This window comes from Lissotriton vulgaris, chromosome 6, assembly GCF_964263255.1.
Source record: "Lissotriton vulgaris chromosome 6, aLisVul1.2, whole genome shotgun sequence".
NCBI lineage: Eukaryota > Metazoa > Chordata > Amphibia > Caudata > Salamandridae > Lissotriton > Lissotriton vulgaris.
In genome coordinates this window covers 654,750,191-654,762,506 of record NC_141694.1, presented here as the reverse complement: position 1 = coordinate 654,762,506, position 12,316 = coordinate 654,750,191, and positions in this window count along the sequence as shown.

Below are 12,316 nucleotides of genomic sequence, written 5' to 3'. Positions count from 1 at the left end.
GGGACGAAATGCAATGGTGGTTGCACCAGGTAGAAGCTTGGAACGGCAGAGCCATTTTTGGTTCTCTTCCCGAAGTGGTCATAGAATCCGACGCCAGCCGTTGGGGCTGGGGAGCGCGCTGTGGCGCGGTTTCCACAGGAGGACGATGGTCCCCTCAAGAGCTAGATTTACACATAAATTGCTTGGAACTTCTAGCAGGATCCTTCGCTATCAGAACTCTCTCGCCGCATCGGACGTCGTGTTGCATTCTTCTCAGAATGGACAACGTCTCGGCGGTTCGCTATATAAACAAATTGGGAGGGACGAGATCGTCCATGCTAGTACAGGTAGCCAAGGAATTTTGGCGAGCTAGTACAGGTAGCCAAGGAATTTTGGCGATACTGCCTCAGCCGTCAGATCACGGTTATTGCAGAATACATACCGGGACAGTCCAACGTGGTAGCGGACTGGAATTCAAGACACCTGAAGGATTACAGCGATTGGCGGCTGCTTCCCCGGATGTTTCACTGGCTACAGGACCTCTGGGGTCCTTGCCGGATCGACTTGTTTGCATCCAGGCTCAACAGCCAGCTGCCCAGGTTCTTCAGCTGGAGGCCGGACCCAGCGGCGGCAGCAACGGATGCGTTTCTACAGGACTGGACGGGGGCAGTGAACTATGCGTTTCCCCCCTTTCTTCTCATCCCACGAGTGGCGTCATACATTCTCAAGCAGAAAGCGGAGGTGATCTTGGTGACACCTCTGTGGAAGTCGCAACCGTGGTTCCCGACCTTGTTGGGGATGTGCTGCGACCTTCCCAGGATGTTGCCCTGGTCAGAGTCCCTTCTCCTGGGACCTCTACAGGAACAACATCCATTGATCCTGTCACAGCGTCTAATGTTGATGGCATGGAGGCTTTCAGGCAACAGTGGAGTTTGCCTGGAGTTTCAGGAGCGGCTAATGAGTTCATCAAGCAGGCTTGGGCCCCTTCCACGTGAAAAAAGGTACTCTTCAGCCTGGAAGGGATGGTTACGTTGGTGCGTGGAACGGGACCTGGATCCCGTGGGGGCAGGCCTTTCACACGTCGTGAATTTTCTGACTGAAAAGGCGACCGGCGGTTTAGCCTATAGATCGGTAAACAACTTCCGATATGCTATTTCTGAGGGTCATTCCCACATTGATGGAAAACCTGTGGGAGTTCACCCTTTTGTGTGCAAACTCCTCAAAGGGATTTGTGCTACGAATCCTCCCAAATCCAAATATTCGGGGCTTTGGGATGTTTCTTTGGTCATCAAACTATTTGATAGCTGGCCTTCTAATGACTCGCTTTCTAGGAAGCAGTTATCGGCCAAACTCGCTATGCTTTTATGTTTGTCATCATGCAGGAGATCTTCGGACGTGCGGGCACTGGACCTTGCAGGTAGAGTATTCACTCCAGAGGGAGTTTCCTTTAATATTACAGGCCGCACAAAAACTATGTCTAGGATGATTGAATATAATGCCTTTCATAGTAATGCTAAACTCTGTGTTGTCCAATGCTTGAAAGCATACGAGGAGTGTACTCGTTCCTTGAGACCGACTGGGGTTACGCAGCTTTTAATTGCAGTTCAGAAACCATTTAAACCGGTGTCCTCTGCCACCATTGCCAGATGGCTCAAGTTTGTCATGAAAGAGTCGGGTGTTGATGTTCAACTATTTGGGGCGCACTCTGTGAGGGGTGCTATGGCATCAAAGTCATATTTGTTGGGAGCGAATATTCAGGATATTATGCATTGTGCTGATTGGTCGTCTGAGTCGACATTCAAACATTTCTACTATAAGCCGGTGGGAGATATTTCTTCTGTTGTATTTGATTCAGCGTTAAACTAGCATAATCTGAAGCCTCCGGTCCTGTAATAGAATCAAAAATTAGCTAGCATTCGCACCAAGAATTTTCAATTCTATTAAGGACATGGAGGCGAGGATTATCCCACCCGGCTATGTCATATTATGATCATGCTTACCCACCCGTTGTTATGATTGACTCTGTTTATACAGGCATTACGGGTTCTTTATCTTTGTTCTAGGTTCTGACAAGAAAAAGGAGTGACGTCTTTTCTATTGAGGATCGCAGTTGGAACGCTGTTCCCCACTATCTCACGTTGGAGATTTTCTGAAGTTGGAAGTGATTCCGGGTTATTCCACGTTGGAGTTTCGATAAGACTTGTATACAGAACTTATGTTGCATGTTCGTGCAAAGAAAGAGGAAGCTGGGACTGTTACCAGGGCTCTTGTAGGGCTATGGAGGCGTGGTTTGGGCCAAGCATGATGGTTAATGTAGTTTAACTTTGATAAACTGTATGTTTATTGGCTGCTGTGAGTTTGCAGTAAATGAAAGAGTAGCATAATCCTCGCCTCCGTGTCCTTAATAGAATTGAAAATTCTTGGCGCGAATGCTAGCTAATTTTTGATTCCACCCCAAGCCTCTTTCTTCAAACACCCTGAACTTCCTGTCTATTTATCTCACTCTTGCCTGTTCTTTTTCATCCATTCCTCCCTCTTTGTTGATGTTTCCCTAGCTTTCTATTCCCCCTTCCTGTCCTGTTTCGCTCTGCTTCTAGGGACAAACTGATGATGCATAATAGGGCCAGGACTCATAAATGAGTACTGGTGCACACTATCGCCAAAAATGTATCACTGCTCCGATTAGTTTTCGGGGTCTAAAAATCCAATTTATATAACCCCAAGAATCCCCTCAAATAAAGATTTCCACCCCCGATTGGCTGGTGCCATTCTCTGTTCTTTATTGTCATAAAAGTGACAGGGGTAGGGATATTCTGATGCAGCAGGTACTCATCAGTAGGGTCACTGATGACGTAGTAAACTGATTAGAATACGCCCCAAGAATCAGCTGGTAAACCAGGTGACACGTACTTGAAGTCTCAGTTATTCGAGGATTACTTTCATCATCACATGGCACGCATCCTAGACCTTAATTTATCACATACATGTACACATCCCACACACCCTACCTAGTCCTAACTACCTACCTCTCATACTAATCTCAGTCTGCATTACATCAGGATTTGACAACCTCTAACGTCACTTCGAGAAATCCGGAAGTGTCTCTCACTTTCCCTATGATTATTGAACTCAATATAAAAAACAACAATTGATGGACGGAATGTTGCACAATGGCAAAACATTCACCCCCAGTCACAAATCTGGGTTTAATCCATCGTTATTTTGCTGACCTCACCACCCCAGTTCAGACATGGCTATATGCAAATCAATCTTGATTCTGTGCCTCATGGGAACAGTCCAGCCCGAACTGCCAAGCCATGTCTTCCTTGGACCGGAACCAAGCATCCTAGGACCGGTTTCAGGCTATCAGCTGTCTTCAGCCAGGATAGCTTGACGCCAGTGGTGTGGAGAGCACGGGACTCACGTCTGAGCATACCCGTCCCACTCGGGGTGACAAATGCAAAAACAACAATTGATGGACGGAATGTTGCACAATGGCAAAACATTCACCCCCAGTCACAGATCTGGGTTTAATCCATCAAGCTTTACAGTTGAGGTGGGTGAACTTTTTTGTTTCAAATATTTTGTGAAAATTCTTCAAACCGTACCATAGTTATTTGCAAAATAAAAACACCCTTTCTATGGAAAGTCTGATCTAACTATATCTTTGCATTGGCGACCAGCACTGTTTTGTGTGAGTGTGTGTGGGTATATATATGTGTGTGTGTGTGTGTGTGTGTGTGTGTGTGTGTGTGTGTGTGTGTGTATATATATATATATATATATATATATATATATATATATATATATATATATATATATATATATATATATATATATATATATATATATATATATATATATATATATATATATATATATATATATGTATATTTATATATATTTCTGGCTCACAATAGAGAATGAGACAGGAGCACAGCAGTGTGTGCCTGTGGGTGGTTGTGTGGATGAATATACAGAGATCACCCTGATCTTCTGTTAAGTATGTTCAGCATTTATTTATCACTATATCACTGATCACTGGCAGTATTTCGGGAGTACTACTACTATATATATATGTATATAAATATATTTATAAATTAAAGAACACCTATGATATTGTGACTCTTGCGATGTAGTAGTACTCCCGAAATACTGCCAGTGATCAGTGATATAGTAAAAGATGGTGGGTAATGTAAGGTAGATATAGTTGGGCTTAATTCAGATAACTGTGTTGTGGGAGGCAGGCATACTTCCCTTCAAAATGTTCTGTAATGAGAAAACGATGATTCAGTGAAATGAGGATTACTAGCAAGCAATAAAAAGCATTAGATTTTCTATTACAGTCAAGCCTCATAAGTTGGGCCTCTCTGGCAAACTGGCCTACAAACCCTACCACAACCACTAGGTCATAGATACATTGACCATTAAGAACTCGAGAAATTAAGCAGGATCACTGGTGCTCCTCAGCATTCAAATGCAAAAACAACAGTTGATGGACAGAATGCAGAACAATGTCATGCATTCACCCCAGTACAGAGATCTGGGCCTAAATCCATCGTTTTTTGCTCACCATGCCATTCCAGTTTAAACCCAGCCATATGCAAATCAGTCTTGACCCTGTGCCCCATGGGAACAGTCCAGTCCAAATTGCCAAGCCGGGTCCTCCCTGGACTGGAAATAAGCATCCTAGGACCGGTTTCAGGCTTTCAACCCTCATCAGCCAGGATAGCTTGATTCCAGTGCCACGGGACTCATGTCTGAGCATACCCGTCCCACTCGGGGTGACAAATGCAAAAACAACAGTTGATTGACAGAATGCAGAACAATGTCATACATTCACCCCAGTACAGAGATCTGGGCCTAACTCCATCGTTTTTTTGCTCACCATGCCATTCCAGTTTGAACCCAGCCATATGCAAATCAGTCTTGACCATGTGCCCCATGGGAACAGTCCAGCACGAACTGCCAAGCCAGGTCCTCCCTGGACTGGAAACAAGCATCCTAGGACCAGTTTCGGCTTTCAGCCCTCATGAGCCAGGATAGCTTGATTCCAGTGGCATGGAGAGCACGGGACTCACGTCTGAGCATACCCGTCCCACTCGGGGTGATAAATGCAAAAACAACAGTTGATGGACAGAATGCAGAACAAAGTCATACATTCACCCCAGTATAGAGATCTGGGCCTAAATCCATCGTTTTTTTGCTCACCATGCCATTCCAGTTTGAACCCAGCAATATGCAAAACAGTCATGACCCTGTGCCCCATGGGAACAGTCCAGCCCGAACTGCCAAGCCAGGTCCTCCCTGGACTGGAAAAAAGCATCCGAGGATTGGTATTGGGCTTTCAGCCCTCATCAGCCAGGATAGCTTGATTCCAGTGGCATGGAGAGCATAGGACTCACGCCTAAGCATACCCGTCCCACTGAGGGTGACAAATGCAAAAACAACAGTTAATGGACAGAATGCAGAACAATGTCATACATTCACCCCAGTACAGAGATCTGGGCCTAAATCCATTGTTTTTTTGCTCACCATGCCATTCCAGTTTGAACCCAGCCATATGCAAAACAGTCTTGACCCTGTGCCCCGTGGGAACAGTCCAGCCCGAACTGCCAAGCCTGGTCCTCCCTGGACTGGAAACAAGCATCCTAGGACCGGTTTCGGACTTTTAGCCCTCATCAGCCAGGATAGCTTGATTCCAGTGGCATGGAGAGCACCGGACTCACGTCTGAGCATACCTGTCCCACTCGGGGTGACAAATGTAAAAACAACAGTTGATGGACAGAATGCAGACAAATGTCATACATTCACCCCAGGACATAGATCTGGGCCTAAATCCATTGTCTTTTTGCTCACCATGCCATTCCAGTTTGAACCCAGCCATATGCAAATCAGTCTTGACCCTGTACCCCATGGGGACAGTCCAGCCCGAACTGCCAAGCCACGTCCTCCCTGGACTGGAAACAAGCATCCTAGGACCTGTTTCGAGCTTTCAGCCCTCATCAGCCAGGATAGCTTGATTCCAGTGGCATGGAGAGCAAGGGACTCACGTCTGAGCATACCCGTCCCAGTCGGGGTGACAAATGCAAAAACAACAGTTGATGGACAGAATGCAGAACAATGTCATACATTCACCCCAGTACAGAGATCTGGGCCTAAATCCATTGTTTTCTTGCTCAGTATGCCATTCCAGTTTAAACCCAGCCATATGCAAATCAGTCTTAAGCCTGTGTATCATGGGAACAGTCTAGCCTGGCTGATGACGGCTGATTAGCCAGAAACCGGTCCCAGGATGCTTGTTTCCGGTCCAGGGAAGACATGGCGTGGCAGTTCGGGCTGGACTGATCCCATGAGGCACAGGGTCAGACTGATTTGCATATGGCCATGTCTAAACTGGGGTGGCGGAGTGAGCTAAAGAATAATGATGGTTTAAACCCAGATCAGTTGACTGGGGGTGAGTGCTTCCAATGTTCAACATTCCGTCCATCATCCCCTTTGGTTTTGCTTTGTTTGCCCTAAGTTGGCAGGGTATGCCCAGACATGGGTCCCTTGCTCACTTTGCCACTGGATTCAAGCTAGCCTGGCTGATGACGACTGATTAGCCAGAAAACGGTCCCAGGATGCTTGTTTCTGGTCCAGGGAAGACATGGCTTGGCAGTTCGGGCTGGACTGTCCCTACTAGGCACAAGGTGAGACTGATTTGCATATGGCCATGTCTGAACTGGGGTGGCAGAGTGAGCTAAAGAATGATGATGGATTAAACCCAGATCAGTTGTCTGGGGGTGAGTGCTTGCAATGTCCAACACCCTCGTTCATCATCCTCTTTGGTTTTGCTTTCCTCAGCATTCAAGGCACCATTTACCTCACAGGTATCCCACTAACCCGCGGACCACGGACCCGCTGTGACATTCAGAGCGTGATTTCGTTTCTGTGTGGCTCGTTCCGAATTTGGGTTCTGCGATGATGGATTTGTAATGGCCTGACCCAGGTCGTGGAAGGAGCCCACTGCTTGTCACAGCGGGTCCGTGGTGGCATTATTCAATGCTGCAATTCGCGAGATGGATTGAAGATGGCTCCTGTGCAGGAGGAAGTCTGTTTGAAGCTCTAATGGCAGCAAATAAAGCGGGGCAGAGACTTTTGAGAATGTTTGCAATTTATTGAAGGACATTTTAGACTTGGGGATTTGCACCCACTGAGGTTATTAATGGTGCGTACTTCATCACCCAGAATGCCGTGAGGCCACGCCCATCGGGGCGGGAGTGATTCTTTAAGAACAGCATGTGCCAAAAAAAGCCTCCCCATGCCTTTTCCAAAGCCACTGAAGAATGGATAAACCTTCTGAAACGCGTCTGGCATGATGGATTACACTGCTTTCCTGAAATTCTCTCTGCTGGCATGCTGTCAATAAAGACATTCAGAGCATGATTTTGTTTCCGTGTGGCTCTTTCCGAATTTGGGTTCTGCGATGATGGATATATATATATATATATATATATATATATATATATATATATATATATATATATATATATATATACACATACATTTTTTACTGCATCGTCCTCAAATACCGTCCTATATATTTATACTGTTTGCACGTTAGTTCTTATGATCTGCACCATATTCTTGTGTTTCTAGAGTTTATATGCTTGTCTAATAGTATCCAGTACTGTGCCCAGGATAATTTTCTTTCCAAAATAGTCAATTTCCTTGTTAGGGTTTTATCCTTTATACAGGAGTCCCGTTTGTTTTCCAAAGTAAGTATCTTGCAGCCTGACTGTGAGGGGTTGAATTATATCTAACCGTTGTTCACGAGATTATATGATGCTAATAGTAGAGACAGCAAAAGAGGTGATTGAGCAATTGGCGGCAGAAATGTTGGACCTCGAAAACAAAATCAAAGCATCGGGTATAGTGGAAGACTCTAAAAAGAAGTTGGAGGATATTGAGAAAGAACTTCACTCTTACACAAAATATCTTACTAAAAGTAAAATTGAGAAACTAAAAAAAGATGTAAGATTTTTCAGTAAAGAAACAACTTATCCATACCTGACTGAACAGTATTATAGCCAGCCTGAAGGTGGTCAGTTCGATCACGTTACCAATAGACAGTATAGCTATGGTAGAAAAGTTAGCACGTTTTCCGACTCTTGGGACTCGGAGGGGGACGGTCAATTTGCTAGTAATGGGTTTCAGTGTCAAAGGTTCAATAACAGTAGACAACGGGGTACACAACCTTTTTTAGGAAGGCGCCTAAACAGACGGGGCAATTGAAGACCTCAATACCAGCCGAGGTTTCAGCCCACTCCCCAGTTGGATTTCATTCAATTTCAGGCCAATCCACAGATGGGGTTCAACCAATTCTTGGAAACAAGGAACAAAAGGTACTGGAGGGAGTAGAAACTATACCAATATATAATCTTTGTGGCTCTATGTTATCTCCCACAGTTATGTCAGTACTATCGAAAGGGCTGAAGTTTGCACCACATTCGGGTCTTAATAAATGTGAACTATTTAGAGACCCACAGGCCTTTTTGAGAAAAATCAGACTCCGTATATTCTTCTCTAATCAAGAAAATGAGAGAGAGATGTTCAATTTGTATGGACTTTCACCTAAGTCCACCGTTACCCCCACCCCACAGTTGATCAATTGCCCCCTGCAGTACCTATTTTTGAGAAAGTGTTGTATAATAAGTTTACTCATCTTACCAAATATGTTCAGAAAACTCCCTTCAATTTGAATAGAGAGGAGTATAGAGCTCTGGAAGATTTGAAATCTTGTACAGAAAAGACAATTAAAGCCTGTGACAAAGGGGGTGGGATTTTTGTTTATGAGACCTCAACATATGTGTCTAAAATGGAGGATATGCTGAGTGATACTCATTTTTATCGACCAATCACAGGAGACCCCACAAAAAATATAGTCACTAGGATAAGCAAGCTTACTGCTCGGGCATTAAAAGATGGAGACATATGTGATAAAGAATGGGCCTTTTTAAATGTTGAGACACCCCGGATGGCCAGCGTCTACGGAATACCCAAGGTCCACAAGAGCACAATTGATCCACTTTTAAGACCAATTGTTACTACCAAAGGATCAGCCAGGGAGCCAATGGCTAAATATGTTGATGCAATACTATGCCCCTATGTATCGTGCACACCTGCTTTTGTACACGACACAAGGCATATCATTAATCTTGTGAAAATACAGCCTTCTGTCCTGAGACTCAATTTTTATTAACTATGGATATTGAGGCTCTCTATAGCAATATTCCTATTGATGGAGCTATAGCAGCAGCCCACTGGTTTATCCACTCCTATAACATCAAATGTCCAACCTTGTTCATTTTAAAGTGCCTCAAAATAGTACTATCAAATAATGTTTTTGAGGGGCGTGGCTAGCAGCCGAGCATGGCGGCAGCGTGAAGTGGGAGCTCCTCACGGCATAACGGCCTTTTGTAAAATCCGATAACTTAATCCGTCACAACGCCTGCCCGAAGTGGCGGCACCTGCTCAGGAACCGAATCTGCACATCCTGATCCAACTCCGGTGAAAATCAGATATCGAGAACTGCACTTCTCAACTCGTACGTAGTGCGGCCTACAGCGAAAAGGAGACATCGGCCTGGAGTATTCGTCGACCCCGGCGGAAGTGCGACCTTCCTGGGCTGAACTCAGTGGCAACGGCCGGCCCCCGTGGACCGGACCGTAGTGAACAACTGCTGGTGAAAGACTTTGGGGGGGCCGTCGAGGCCTGTGGATGAGAGCGACTGCTCGGGCCGCGAACACCCACAGAGAAACCACGGCGGTGGCTGGACTGTGAAAGTTTCCATAAGGAGGGCGGCCCCTCGAGACCCTGTCGGGCGCCATTTTAGAGTCGAAGCCTGCCCGGCTCGAGCGCCCTGGGACAGGAATGAGCGCACCGGGGGAGCAGGCGCCTACTGGATGTGGGGCTGCAGAGCTGGACCTTCGTCGAGGCTGCCCTTTGATACGGTCGAAGGCTTAAAGAACCAACGGTCGGATACCGATCGAGATCCTGAGGCTGCATTGCTGCGGCGACAGTGTGCGAAAGAGATTTGTAACGGACGTAGCTGCCGCCTGGTTGGCGCCTGGGCCCCCGGGACAGCGGCGACTCGAGACTGCACTGCCTCGTATCATGGCGGGCAAAGGGACCAGAAGCTCGTCGACGCAGGCGAAATTGGACAAGTTTGCTTATAGCCAACAAGGCCACTCGCAGGTTGGTGGCAGACACTCCTCGGGTGCTGCACCGGACGTGGATGGCACCAAAAAAGTGACGCTGGAGGATATTATGAGGACCCTCTCAGAGGTGCAAACAACAGTGGGCTCCATTTCCTCTGAGGTTACTCTGCTGCGGGCGGACTTTCAGAAGATGACCGAGAGAGTATCTCAAGTTGAAGTGGTTACCAAATCACTTATTCAAGACACTTCTGAACTACAAGTTGCGATGGAACGCATGGAAAAAGTCACCAAGATGCTACGGGAAAAGCTGGATGACCAGGAAGGGCGTTCCCGCAGGAACAACGTACGCATTCTTGGCCTACCGGAAACAGAAGGAAAGGGAGCCATGGACCTCTATGTCGAGGACCTCATCAAAAATAAACTGCAGCCTAAAGGTCTGTCCCATTTTTTCTCCGTTGAGAGAGCACACCAGGTCCCGGGTGGGACGCCCAAGCCGGGTGCGACGCCAAGGCCTGTACTGGCTAGATTGTTTAATTTCAGAGACAGGGACGCCATCTTGCAGGCGGCGAGAGTTTCTCCACCAGTCAAGATCCAAAACTCTACTCTGGCCTTCTTTCCAGATTATACGGCGGAGGTTGCCAGGCGCCGGAAGTCATTCACGGAGGTAAAGAAAGCACTACGAGACAAGGGCCTGCAATATTCAATGTTGTTCCCCGCCAAATTGCGAATTGTGGCCGATGGAAAAGCGTGGTTCTTTGATACACCAGAAGTTGTGCGTGACTGGCTTGATGGATGGAGACAGGCGGGGCAGCAACAGCGTCCGCACAGAGACCGGCCAAATCATGGCAACGATAAGCAGGCGGACGACCAGAACACTCGTCCTTCACAGCACGCTGAGGCTGCAGAACTAGAATCTGACTTGGAGCGGGACCCTCTTGACTCTGGACAGCCGGCTTCGATCTAGAGGTGAACTTTACAGGTGACACTTCATGCGAACTACAGGGACCTGGAGTTGGTTAAGCTGAGTAGGGTGGGCATTAGCCGGTGCCTGTAGGGGACTCACCAACCCCACGAGCAAGTAAGATAGTAGGGAATGGGGAAAAGCACTCTGCCAAGTTGGGGAAGCGGGCGGGGAACGGTCCGTGGAGCAGGGGAGCAGGGAAGGGGGTTGGAGGGGGAGTTCGAATGTTAATGTTATTGTTTTTTGTCATCACTTCTACTCTATGGTACACTACACTGCCACAAGCCACACAATTATGGTACACTGTCACATGGTGCCGCATCTGGGTTGATGTCGGCTACCGATCGCCTGCTACAATGCTTATGCGACCCGATGGCCCAACAGTTAAACGCAGCGTCCGTTGAGGGCGCGCCTGCGACGGCTGATGTACCTCCCCTACGTATGTTGACCTGGAATGTTCGGGGCCTGGGGGATAAAATTAAAAGAGGTCTAGTCTTGCAAGCGATTAAACTTCAGGGACCTGACCTAGTGCTGCTCCAAGAAACACACCTTGCAGGGTCCACATGTAAAGCACTCAACAGACGTGGGTATGTTATGGCAGTACATTCAGAATTCACAACGGGATCCAGGGGCACTGGGATACTCTTGAAAAAATCGTCACCCTTTCTTGTAGAGTGCCACAAAATAGACGACCAAGGTCGCTTCGCGGCACTGCGTGGACAGTGGGAAGGACGACCTTTAAATGTGGTCTCCGTGTATATCCCCCCGGCACTTCATTCAGCAGCACTGCCAGCTCTTGGTAAATTTCTCCTAGACCTCCCGGAGGGGGACACAATACTTGGGGGAGACTTTAACGCCATAATAGACCCTGCACTGGACACCTTACCTGTGAGAAATCGCCCAAGTGGTTCTGCCGCGCTTCCTGGCTTTATAGAGGCGATGGGCCTTACAGATGTGTGGCGACAATTGAACCCAGCGACCACCCACTACACATATTATTCTGCTGTTCATAATAGCCTTTCACGAATAGACTATTTTTTATTCTTGGGGGTGGGTTTAGGATCGATAGATAAAATGGATATCCTGCCAAGGGGTATATCTGACCACTCTCCGATATTTCTATCACTTACCACCAAAGAAAAGAAGTGTGCGAGAACATACCCAATATATCCCA